Raw genomic sequence first — 11103 nt, forward strand, 5'->3', positions numbered from 1 at the left:
CAAACCTCTAACTGAACTCCTCAAGAAGGATAACAAGTTCGAGTGGACTCCACAATGTGAGCACGGCTTTCAGGAACTGAAAAGACGCCTGACATCTGCTCACGTATTGGTACCACCAGATTTCTCTAAGGACTTTGTTATTTATTGCGACGCCTCGCGACAAGGACTAGGTTGCATTCTCATGCAAGATCGACACGTAATTGCTTACGCTTCACGGCAATTGCACCCACATGAGGAGAATTATCCTACTCATGATCTAGAGCTCGCAGCTGTAGTCTATGCACTTAAAACCTGGCGACATTACCTCCTCGGTAATCGTTGCGAGATCTTCACCGATCACCAAAGTCTGAAGTACATCTTCACCCAACCGGATTTGAATATCAGGCAAAGACGTTGGGTTGAGTTGATCACCGATTTCGACTTAGGGATAACTTACACCCCAGGAAAGGCCAACGTCATGGCTGATGCACTAAGTCGTAAACCTTATTGTAACAATCTGATGTTACAACAAAGTCAACCGCTTCTCCATGAGGAATTTCGGAAGCTTAACCTTCACATTGTTCCTCAAGGATTTCTTTCCACCTTGGTGGCGAAACCTACTCTTACGGATCAAATCATCGCTGCCCAAAAGCGAGATAAAGGAATATCTAGGATCAAGGAGAACATTGCTAGCGGTGGTGCTAGATGTTTCTCCACAAATGATCATGGTGTTGTGTATTTTGAGAACCGTTTAGTGGTTCCCAAGAACCAGCATCTACGGCAGTTGATCCTTAAGGAGGCTCATGAATCTCCTCTCACCATTCATCCCGGTAGTACTAAGATGTATCAGGACCTACGCCAGAGGTTCTGGTGGACTAGGATGAAGAGAGACATTGCTCAGTTTGTTGCTAGTTGCGACGTCTGTCGTCGTGTAAAAGCAGAGCATCAGCGGCCTGCTGGCACCCTTCAACCCTTAGCTATTCCTGAATGGAAATGGGATAAAATTGGTATGGATTTCATCACCGGTTTTCCCAGGACCAAGAGAGGGAATAACGCTATCTTCGTCGTTATCGATCGTCTTTCCAAGGTAGCCCATTTCTTACCTGATCGCGAGAGTATAACCGCTAGTCAATTAGCAGACTTGTACATCTCCCGAATAGTGTCTCTCCATGGTGTTCCATTGGAAATTAACTCGGATCGAGGAAGTCTTTTCACCTCTCGATTTTGGGAAAGTTTCCAAAATGCTATGGGAACCCGCCTTTCCTTTAGCACTGACTTTCACCCTCAATCAAGTGGTCAGGTAGAACGTGTCAATCAGATTCTAGAAGACATGCTTCGAGCTTCTGTTATCTCATTTGGAATGGATTGGGAGAAATGCCTTCCATTTGCTGAATTTGCTTATAACAACAGCTATCAATCTAGCTTGGGTAAAGCCCCTTTTGAAGTTCTCTATGGACGAAGGTGTCGAACGCCTCTTAACTGGTCAGGAACCGGGGAAAGACAATTCTTTGGCCCGGACATGATCCAGGAAGCAGAAGAGCAAGTTCGCATTGTTCGTGAAAAGTTGAAAACAGCCCAATCTCGTCAAAAGAGTCAATACGACTGAAAACATAAGGCTATGACTTTTCAGGTTGACGAGAAGGCTTACCTTCGGGTTACTCCTCTGAAGGGAACCCATCGCTTCGGTATCAAGGGCAAATTGGCTCCTTGTTACATTGGACCCTTTCGCATTCTCGCTAAACGAGGAGAAGTTGCCTACCAATTGGAACTACCTCCGCATCTCTCCAGAGTCCACGATGTCTTCCACGTTTCTCAACTCAGGCGTTGCTTCTCGGGTCCTATCCGTGGAGTGGACCACGAAACGCTTGATCTTCAAGATAATCTTACGTATCGAGAGTACCCCGTTCGTATCCTCGATCAAGCCGAGCGTACCACTTGACGTCATAATATCAAGTTTCTCAAGGTTCAATGGTCGCACCATTCTGAGAAGGCAGCAACTTGGGAAAGGGAGGATCGTCTTCGACTTGAGTACCCCGCCTTCTTTCCGGAGGAACCTAAATCTCGGGACGAGATTCTTTTGAGTGGGGGTGAGTTGTCACACCCTAGCTAGTTCATGCATTAGAGTGTTGCATCATGTCTATTCTTTCATCAGAAACTTGAAATGGGGATGACAGAACCCCCAGCCCCCTCTGAAACAACTAGGGTTTACTAAAAATATTTTCAATGAACCTGAAATGCCCTTCTAAAATGTCCATCATTTTTGTCTTGGTTCAGAACCTCTGCCAAAAGTGATGCACAGTTTTCTAGGTCATCCTAAGGTCTTTGAATTAATTCATAAGTATTTGAGTTTGGGCATTTGAATTATATAAATTATTTTGAATGCTCAAATATTTCCAAACTAAAATGTTCCTTGCTGGAAATATTCCAACTAAGGACCAGGTGCAGTTTGGTGAATTTTGGAGTTGTCTAGGTATTTTTAGTAATTCAACAAACTTACAGAATAAAAACAGAAACAGAAAAACAGGGAAAACTTACCTGGCGCCACCCAGAGGCCCACCTGCCGGCCCAGCCCAGCCATCGCTCCAGCGAGCTGCTTGGCTTGGCCAGGCAGGCAGGCAGGTGCTCGACGACGGCCGCTGCATGCGCCACGCAGCTGCCTGTCGCCCTGCTTCACCCCCTCGCCTCGCTGCTAGCTTGGATGATCTCCACGTCGTGCCGTGAACCCCCAGGACACCTCCATTCTTCCCCAGCTCCTCTCCCTCGCTCTCCCACGCCATGGCCGACGCCACCTCCGCCGCACCCTCGCCATAGTCGCGCTCTCCGTCAACCTCGCGCCGCGCCATCGTGTCCAGGAGCTTCGCCACCCTCTACTCCTTCGAGCTAGCCGAGCCCCGAGCGCTCGCGTGCCCCGAGGCCACCGCACTGACCTCGACCGAACCGCCTTCGCCGGAGATCCCCTTCACCATCGCCGCTGCACCAGCTCGTCCCCGACCGCGTCGTCCGCTCCCTCGAGATCACCGTGAGCCTGGCTAACCTCTCCCCCTTTCCTTTCTAGCTCTGGTGCACCACCACGAGCACACGTAGCTCACCCGCACGCGCCGCAGCGGAGCTCGTCACCGACGTGCCTCCGGCTAACCACCGGCCACCCCACCATGTATAACGCACTCACCGCGTCCCCAGGGGCCCAACGCACCTCACCACGGGCCTCGCCGAGCCCCGTAGCGTCGGATCCATCTTCACCCGACTCTGACGACCGCCAAAAGTCGTCACCGGCGACGTCTCTGGCCACCCCGAGCTCAACCACCACCACCAATAAGCGCGGCTCGGTCCCAGCTACCCATAGATACTCTCCGCCGCCCATTTGGTTGTCGGAGTGCACAAAAGCACTCTCGCTGCCGCGTTTGGCCTCGCCGGCGGCTAGACGCCGGCGTGGTTGACTTTGACTTTGACTAGGGTGGGTCCAGTTTGACTCCCCTGAGTCTATGACAAGTGGGACCGCCTCTGCTAATTAACCCAGATTAGTTTAAACTAAATTAAGTTAGTTTAATTAACTACTGACATGCGGGACCCACTGGTCAGTTTGACCTGGACCGGCCTGTTGACCTGCTGAGGTCAGCATGACTTCATGCTGACGCAGTAATCCTTTTTTGGAATTAAAATAAATCCAGAATGATTTATAAATTCCAGAAAATTCCCCAAACTTCAAAAATTCATAGTAAATCATCTGTAACTCCAAATGCAAAGTTTTATATATGAAAAATGATCAGAAAAATCCAATCTATCCATATGTACTGGTTTCATGCATGTTTAAGCAAGCTAACCTGATGTTTAGAACAGAACTAGATTAAGCGCTTATGAAGGGCCATGTATGAGTTTGAAACTTGAATCTTTGATTCAAAATGATTCAAATCCATCTGGTTATGGTTGCATTAGCCCAACACACTCTTACTGCCATGTTTCATGCATGCATCATATTGTTACATATTGTTTGGTAATGTTGTGTATCGGTGCTCTTTGCGGCAGGTCCTGCCCCTGAGGAGTATCGAGACTACCCCAACGAAGAAATATATCAGTGCATCGACCCATCAGGCAAGCAACCAACCATTTGATCATATCGATACAATCCCATGTTCTCGCTCCTGCTCTCTTTTACTGCGTTAAGACAACGCGTTTCAAACTGCTGTGTGCTACGGTAGTTGAATCCATTTCCTCTGCATGACCTGTCATTGCCACAGTAACTAGATGAAACCCACTAGCATGTGTAGGAGTTGATTGAGCCATATGTATGTGTTGTTCCTACCTTGCTATGCCTGCTATGCTTAGAGTCGTGTCAGGTCTGGTTCATCTGGGTGATGGGCTAGAGTGAAATGATCATGCCGGTAATGAGAGTGATGTGGTGAACACGTTTTGCTAAAGGTATCGATGAGAGGCCATGTAGGAGTACATGGTGGGTTGTTTCATTGAAGCCGACCTTAAGCACTGAGATCTGTATGTGTGATTTAAGATTCAGCTACTACCATGCATTGGGCCCTGAAATATGACCCCGCTCGACTTCTTATTCACTTTAGTCCTCTGTCCAGGAGTTGCAAGTAGTTTCTGGTGTTTGTAGCCTACTGGAGGCCATGGACAGTGCTGACCGTAGGGGTGGGCTGTGATGCGGTAGGTACGTGGCACGGTGTACCGGATACCCGTTAGGTATCTCGGGAACCCTGTACACATCGTTCGGGGCCGTATGGGAAACCTCGGCCGGACTCCCTGCGGATGGAACCTGGATAGGCGATAAACCTGGACTAGAGACTTAGGTGTTTAGGTAGGTCGTGGTCTACACCCACGTCGGCTTTCGCTTGAAGTCTGCCGAGCACATGTCGTGTGCAGACGCTAAGTGGTGGAAACATGTATGAAGAAGTACACCCTTGCAGGGTTAACATTATCTATTCGAATAGCCGCGTCCGCGGTAAAGGACTACTTGGTTGCTTATACAGTTCATAGACAAGTAAAAGGATACTACTAAAAATCTCAAGATAAGCGTGAGTGCCAAGGATGGCTCTTCCGTAGGATGACGGAGGTGGATCCTCAGTCGTGTATTGAAGTGGTGAGTAGTGGACTCATGTGCGCAAAACCATTTCAAGTTGGTGTATCGTAGGATAGCTGCAATAACCCCACCAACCCTTCTTGACAATGTGCATGTATGTAGGATCTGATGTAAGTCTTGCTGAGTACCTTTGTACTCATGTTGCTTTAATTTACATTTTCAGAAGACGCTGCAACCCTTTCTGATGGGTTCTTCGTAGACGTTGACATCGATGAGTAGACTGAGGCCCAGGTGGTGATCCTGAGCTTGTGAAGGACCACGTAGTATAGCCAGGCTTTCCAAGCCTCTTTGATTTTACTAGTTGTCTCTACTCAAACAAGTTACTTCCGCTGCTGGCTTGTATGACTGTATGACTTGAATGCTGGGTCGTGTGACCCGTACTTGTGTGTATGCTATGTATGGCTCTCCGAGCCCTTAAATAAAGTACTTGTGTTGTAGAGTCATGTTGTGATGCCTTGTTGTATTTGCACATATCGAGCATATTGTGTGTATGATTGAAATGCTTGGTATGTGTGGGATCTGGCTATCTAGTTGTTTATTCTTAGTAGCCTCTCTTACCGGGAAATGTCTCCTAGTGTCTCCACTGAGCCTTGGTAGCTTGCTACTGCTCCGGGACACTTAGGCTGGCCGGCATGTGTCCTTCTTCGTTCCTGCGTCTGTCCCTTCGGGGAAATGTCACGCGATGGATACCGGAGTCCTGTTAGCCCGCTACAGCCCGGTTTACCGGAGTCCTGCTAGCCCAGTGCTACAGCCCGGATTCACTTGCTAATGACCGACATGTTCGATGCTGGGTCATGGATGCCTGTCCCTGTAAGTCTGTGCCACTTCGGGTTTACGACTAGCCATGTCAGCCCGAGCTCTTTACCATATGGATGCTAGAGACACTATCATATACGTGTGCCAAAAGGCGCAAACAGTCCCGGGCAAAGGTAAGACGACACCCGTGGGAATACCATGCGTGAGGCCGCAAAGTGATATGAGGTGTTACATGCTAGATCGATGTGGCATCGAGTTGGGGTCCTGACAATGGTATGGTTGTTGTAATGGTTGTTGTGTCCTACGGACTAAAGCCCTCCGTTTTATATAGACACCGGAGAGGGCTAGGGTTACACAGAGTCGGTTACAATGGTAGGAGATCTACATATCCGTATCGCCAAGCTTGCCTTCCACGCCAAGGAAAGTCCCATCCGGACACGGGACGGAGTCTTCAATCTTGTATCTTCATAGTCTTGGAGTCCAGCGGACGATGATAGTCCGGCTGTCCGGACACCCCCTAGTCTAGGACTCCCTCACCCGTCCTGCCTGAAGGTGGCCTCGCGATGGTGGTGGTGCCTGACAATGAGCACGCACCGGTGGTGGCACCGGCGATCCCACAGCTGGGCGACATGACCACGCCAATTATGGTAAAAGACTACATCCCACTACCTCACTGCCTCCACCGCCTCGCCGCTCTTGGCGCATTAGGCTGAGGAAGGAGAAGGAGAAGAACAATGCATGAGAACTGAACTTTTTCAGGTATGTCAGATCTCCAAAATGATATATATATACTTAGTTACCTATGTTATCTCTAATATGCTTAGTTTCCTAGAGGTTAGCTTCATTTTACCTAAGTTGGCTCTAATATGCTAACTTAGAGCTTATATGCTTAGTTTCCTAGAGGTTAGCTCCAAAATAACTTATGTTAGCACAAAATGATCAAGTTTACATAATAAGCTTATAGTCTTTTTCTTATTCTTCTTCTTTTCCAAAAATGACATAGGTTAGCTTCATTTTACCTTAGTTGGCTCTAATATACTAACTTAGAGCTTAAATGCTTAGTTTCCTATAGGTTAGCTCCAAAATAACTTATGTTAGCACAAAATGATCAAATTTACATAATAAGCTTATAGTCTTCTTCTTATTCTTCTTCTTTTCCAAAGTTCTTCTTATTCTTCTTCTAGTGTTCTTCTTCTTCTAGTATTCTTCTAGTCTTCTTCTTCTTCTTCTTCTTCTTCTTCTTCTTCTTCTTCTTCTTCTTCTAACTTCTTGTTTATCATTTTGCAGATTTGATTTAATTCATGCAAGCTTGCATGGATGGAGTGCTTCTTTTCCGTTTGTGTTTTTATTTTGTATCAATGTGAAACTTTTGTGAATTGATGGATAACGGTGTTGGATGAACAATGTGAAACTTTTGTAATATGTAACGATGGAACTATGATTGTTATATGGATGCTTGTTGTATATATATATATATGTTGGCTATGTATCAATGTTGACTATGTATGTATATATGATGGAACTTGTGTGTTGGCTATGATTGTTTTATGGGTGCTTGTTGTATATATATATATGTTGGCTATGGTTGTTATATGGAACTATGTGTTGGCTATGTATGTATATCTCATATGTGAAATAGTGACCTGAAATTAAGAAAAACCAAAAAAAATTTAAAAAAATTGTTACTAATGGTGCACTACCATATGGTGCGCCATTAGTGTAGCAGACACTAGTGGCGCACTGTGGGCAAAACTTATGGCGCACTGCACGGTGCGCCATTAATGGCGCACCAGCGGTGCGCCATTAGTAAAAAATACTAGTGGCGTGATACTAATGGCGCAACAGTAGTGCGCCATTAGTAGGCAAAACCGGTGCGCCATTAGTAGGCCTTTTCCTAGTAGTGACATGTGGGGCCTCGTGATTTGACTTGCCATTATCATTTTAACTGCGGCGCTACGACCGGCGTGAGTCTCCCGATTCCTGACCACCTCCATATAGGTGCCTCTCCCAATGCTCCACCATGTAGTAGTAGAGGTTGGCTCTTGCATGAGAGCCCACTTCTCCACTTTTTCCTTGCCTCTTGTCACACCCTGATTTTCATGGCACAACACTTAAGATGATATATCATGATAAAGTGTGGTTTGACAAAAACTTTTGTATTATTTGACTTTTTATTTGAGTTGGTTTTCTAATTGTGTTTTCGAGTGCTCTTTAAAGTCAACACAACTCCACCTTCTATACCTCATCTCCTTGCCCCAAGATTCTGCCCAATGATCATGCCATGTGTATAGAGCAATATAATATTTTCTTACAAAAATAATTTGGCCAAAAAGTATTTTATAAAATAAGTTTTCCAAAAACCCCTGAATTGAGGTTTGCACTTCAAGTACTTGATTTGGGGTGTGAAAAATATTTCAAAAGGTATATTTGAAACCTATTAGATGTAGGACTCCCATAAAACACAAAAAATATAATTTCAAAAGTTATTTTCCTATTTTATTTAAAAGCTTTTTCTTAAGGCCAGAAATGGTCTTTAATAGGGAAAAATTATTTTATTGTTTTAAAAATATTTGACAAAAATCAGGGAAACTCAGTGGGCATATATTTCCCATATATAAGAGTTTCAACACATGGTCATGTTCAAAATATTGGTCAAATCCCTCAAAAACTCTTTTTGGATATTTCAAGCTTTTGAAATATTTACAAAGGAAATATTCTGCAAAAGTTCCAAGAAAATTCTAGCATGTCACATATGACATGTTTGATGATCTGGACAAGTACCATGTCATGGGAAATAGCATAACCCCATGAAATCCCCTCAAAACCATTTCTGTTCATTTTGAAGTTTGAGCAACTTTACATTGCCAAACATGTCCAAATGCTCTCAAACCTTGTGAACATGCTCAAATGGTCTAATAACTCATCTAGACCAAATGGAACAAGTTGGAGAACAATTTAACTTGATCAAAGTGCCCCAATACCCTTCCTGTCCAGAACCAAATTTGAACGACCCTACATTGGAAACTTTCTCTTTTTGATCTCAACTTTTGAGGACATGTTCATAACCTCAAATGATGACACTACACCAAGTGGTGCATCAAGGAGAATAGGTTTGCATGACTAAATCTTGATAAGTCCATTTCTGTTGATTTCTAGGGTTTACAAAAGTTGCATTGGCAACTTTGCCCAAATGGACTCAATATTGGTGGAACCTATTATTTTATCATACCATATGACCCTGTTAAGCCTCATGACAAGAGGAGCTCATCTTCTTTCCCAAACCACCATCAAACACCTTCTGGCAGAAATTAAAAATATATGTTTTGTCCAATTCCACTAATCTCCATGAGTTCTCCTTTTTACCACATCCCCTCCTAGTCCCCCTCTACCTCTGGTGTGCTTCCCTGCCCGAGAGGCAATGATGAAGGGGGGCAGGGATCCATTTTTCTTCTCTGGACAGCCACTTTTTCCTCCCTTTCTCATTTCTCTCTCACCCCTGGCAATTTCCAGAGCATCCAAAGCCTCCAACCCTCTTGTTTATTCCCCCTTCAGACCCCAGACACAAGTGGACACGCGAGTGCACGCGGAAAAGCCGTGGATGCCGGCCATTTGCACGCTCTAGAGCACGTCAGTGTGCTCCCGACCATTGACGCCGCGTCCCCCGACCACCTCGAGCCTCCCCCTCGCGCCAGTCGAGGTGCCTCGACATCCGCAACACGCCACCGTGCAGGCCCCCTCGTCTCTCCCTCTCTCTCACCTCCTGCGGTGCGTGCCCAGAGCCGCCCGGCTCGGCCAATGCCCGGTCTCGCACGCGCGAGCACCAGAGCCTCTCCCCGCTCCCTCTCTCTCTTCCTGGCACCCTACTCGACTCCCACGAGCGCCATAGATAGCCCCGAGCCTCCTCCCTTGGCCACCACGGCCATTTCCGCGGGTGCCCGTAGGCCACGTCCATGGTGAGCCATGGCCTCGCCATTTAAGGGCTCCCGAGGCCTCCCTCTGGATCCCATTCGCTCTCCCTCTCTCCCGAACACCCCCTGGACCAACCTGCACCTCCTCTCATGCCCTCCTGCTCCCTCCATGGCCGGAGTGCCGTCCTCGGCCTCCTCCTAAATTCGCGCTCCGTAGCCTCTCCCCTCCCCTTTAGACTCCACTAGAGCACCTCCAGCATCGCCGCGGTCCTCCCCCGCGCTCCTTGACCTTCTCTCGGTGACCGTAGCGCCGTGCCCACCATTGCCGTCGACCTCGCCCGCCACGGCTGATGGTGCGTTCGCACCCGGCCTCCCCTGCGGTCATGGCGTAGCTCGGCGGGTGCGGAGTGACCTCCTGAGCTCTCCAGTATGCTGGGCGCCGCCGGGGGTGGTCGGTGCCGTCAGGGAGAGCGCCAGCCAGCGCTTGGCCCCGCCTCCTCTGCCTCCTCTGTCGCGGGTGGAAGGAGGGTGACGACCCTGCGGGTGGACCCCGCAGGTCAGTGACCCGCCAGCGGGCCCATCCCGTTTAAGTGGAAGCGTACCAACCTCGCCACCGCTTCCCCGTGGCGAAGACGCCCTGGCGCTAGTACGCCTCCGACGTGGCCCCTGCACGCGTGCGGGCGAGCCGCTGGGCCGGCCCAGTGGCATCCTGCTGCTAAACCTCGCCATGTGCACCCCTTAAGGGTAAAGCCCTTGTCTGTTTCTTTCTTTTTCTTTTTCCATATATCTTGTAAAATCCCTAGAGAAGTCAAACAGTGTCCAAATTTGATGATTCAAATTTCTAGTAGTTTATAAATTCATGCCCTATCTCATGGTGCCATTTGAACATTTTTCCAGAAGTATTTCTTTCCCAAATAATTACCAAATCCCATTTTTCCATTTCTGTCATAAATTTAGAAAATCACTGATCCAAATGCCATGATTCAAATTTCCAGCTGCTTCTAAGTTCATAACTTAGTTTATGAACATTTTTATTAATACTTTCTGTGCCACACAATATAATGAGCCATTTCTTCATATTTGCCAACTTTGCAAATTCATAGGAAATTCATTTCAACTCCAAATCCAGTGAAACCAATTTCTAAATGTTTCTAAAATCATGACTGATTTAACGGGTAATTTTACTCATTTTTATAAAAAGGCATTCTGTTGACAACTTGCAGATCCATTAAATCTGTTGTTCCATCATATCGAAATGTTTAGAAATATCCATTGATCCACTTCCAATGAAATCACCTTGGTCATTCCTCATATGACCAGAGGCATCCTAGAAAATTCCAACTCACATTTTTAGAGCACTTTTATTTT

This window comes from Triticum aestivum, chromosome 7B (assembly GCF_018294505.1).
Source record: "Triticum aestivum cultivar Chinese Spring chromosome 7B, IWGSC CS RefSeq v2.1, whole genome shotgun sequence".
Classification (NCBI taxonomy): Eukaryota; Viridiplantae; Streptophyta; class Magnoliopsida; order Poales; family Poaceae; genus Triticum; species Triticum aestivum.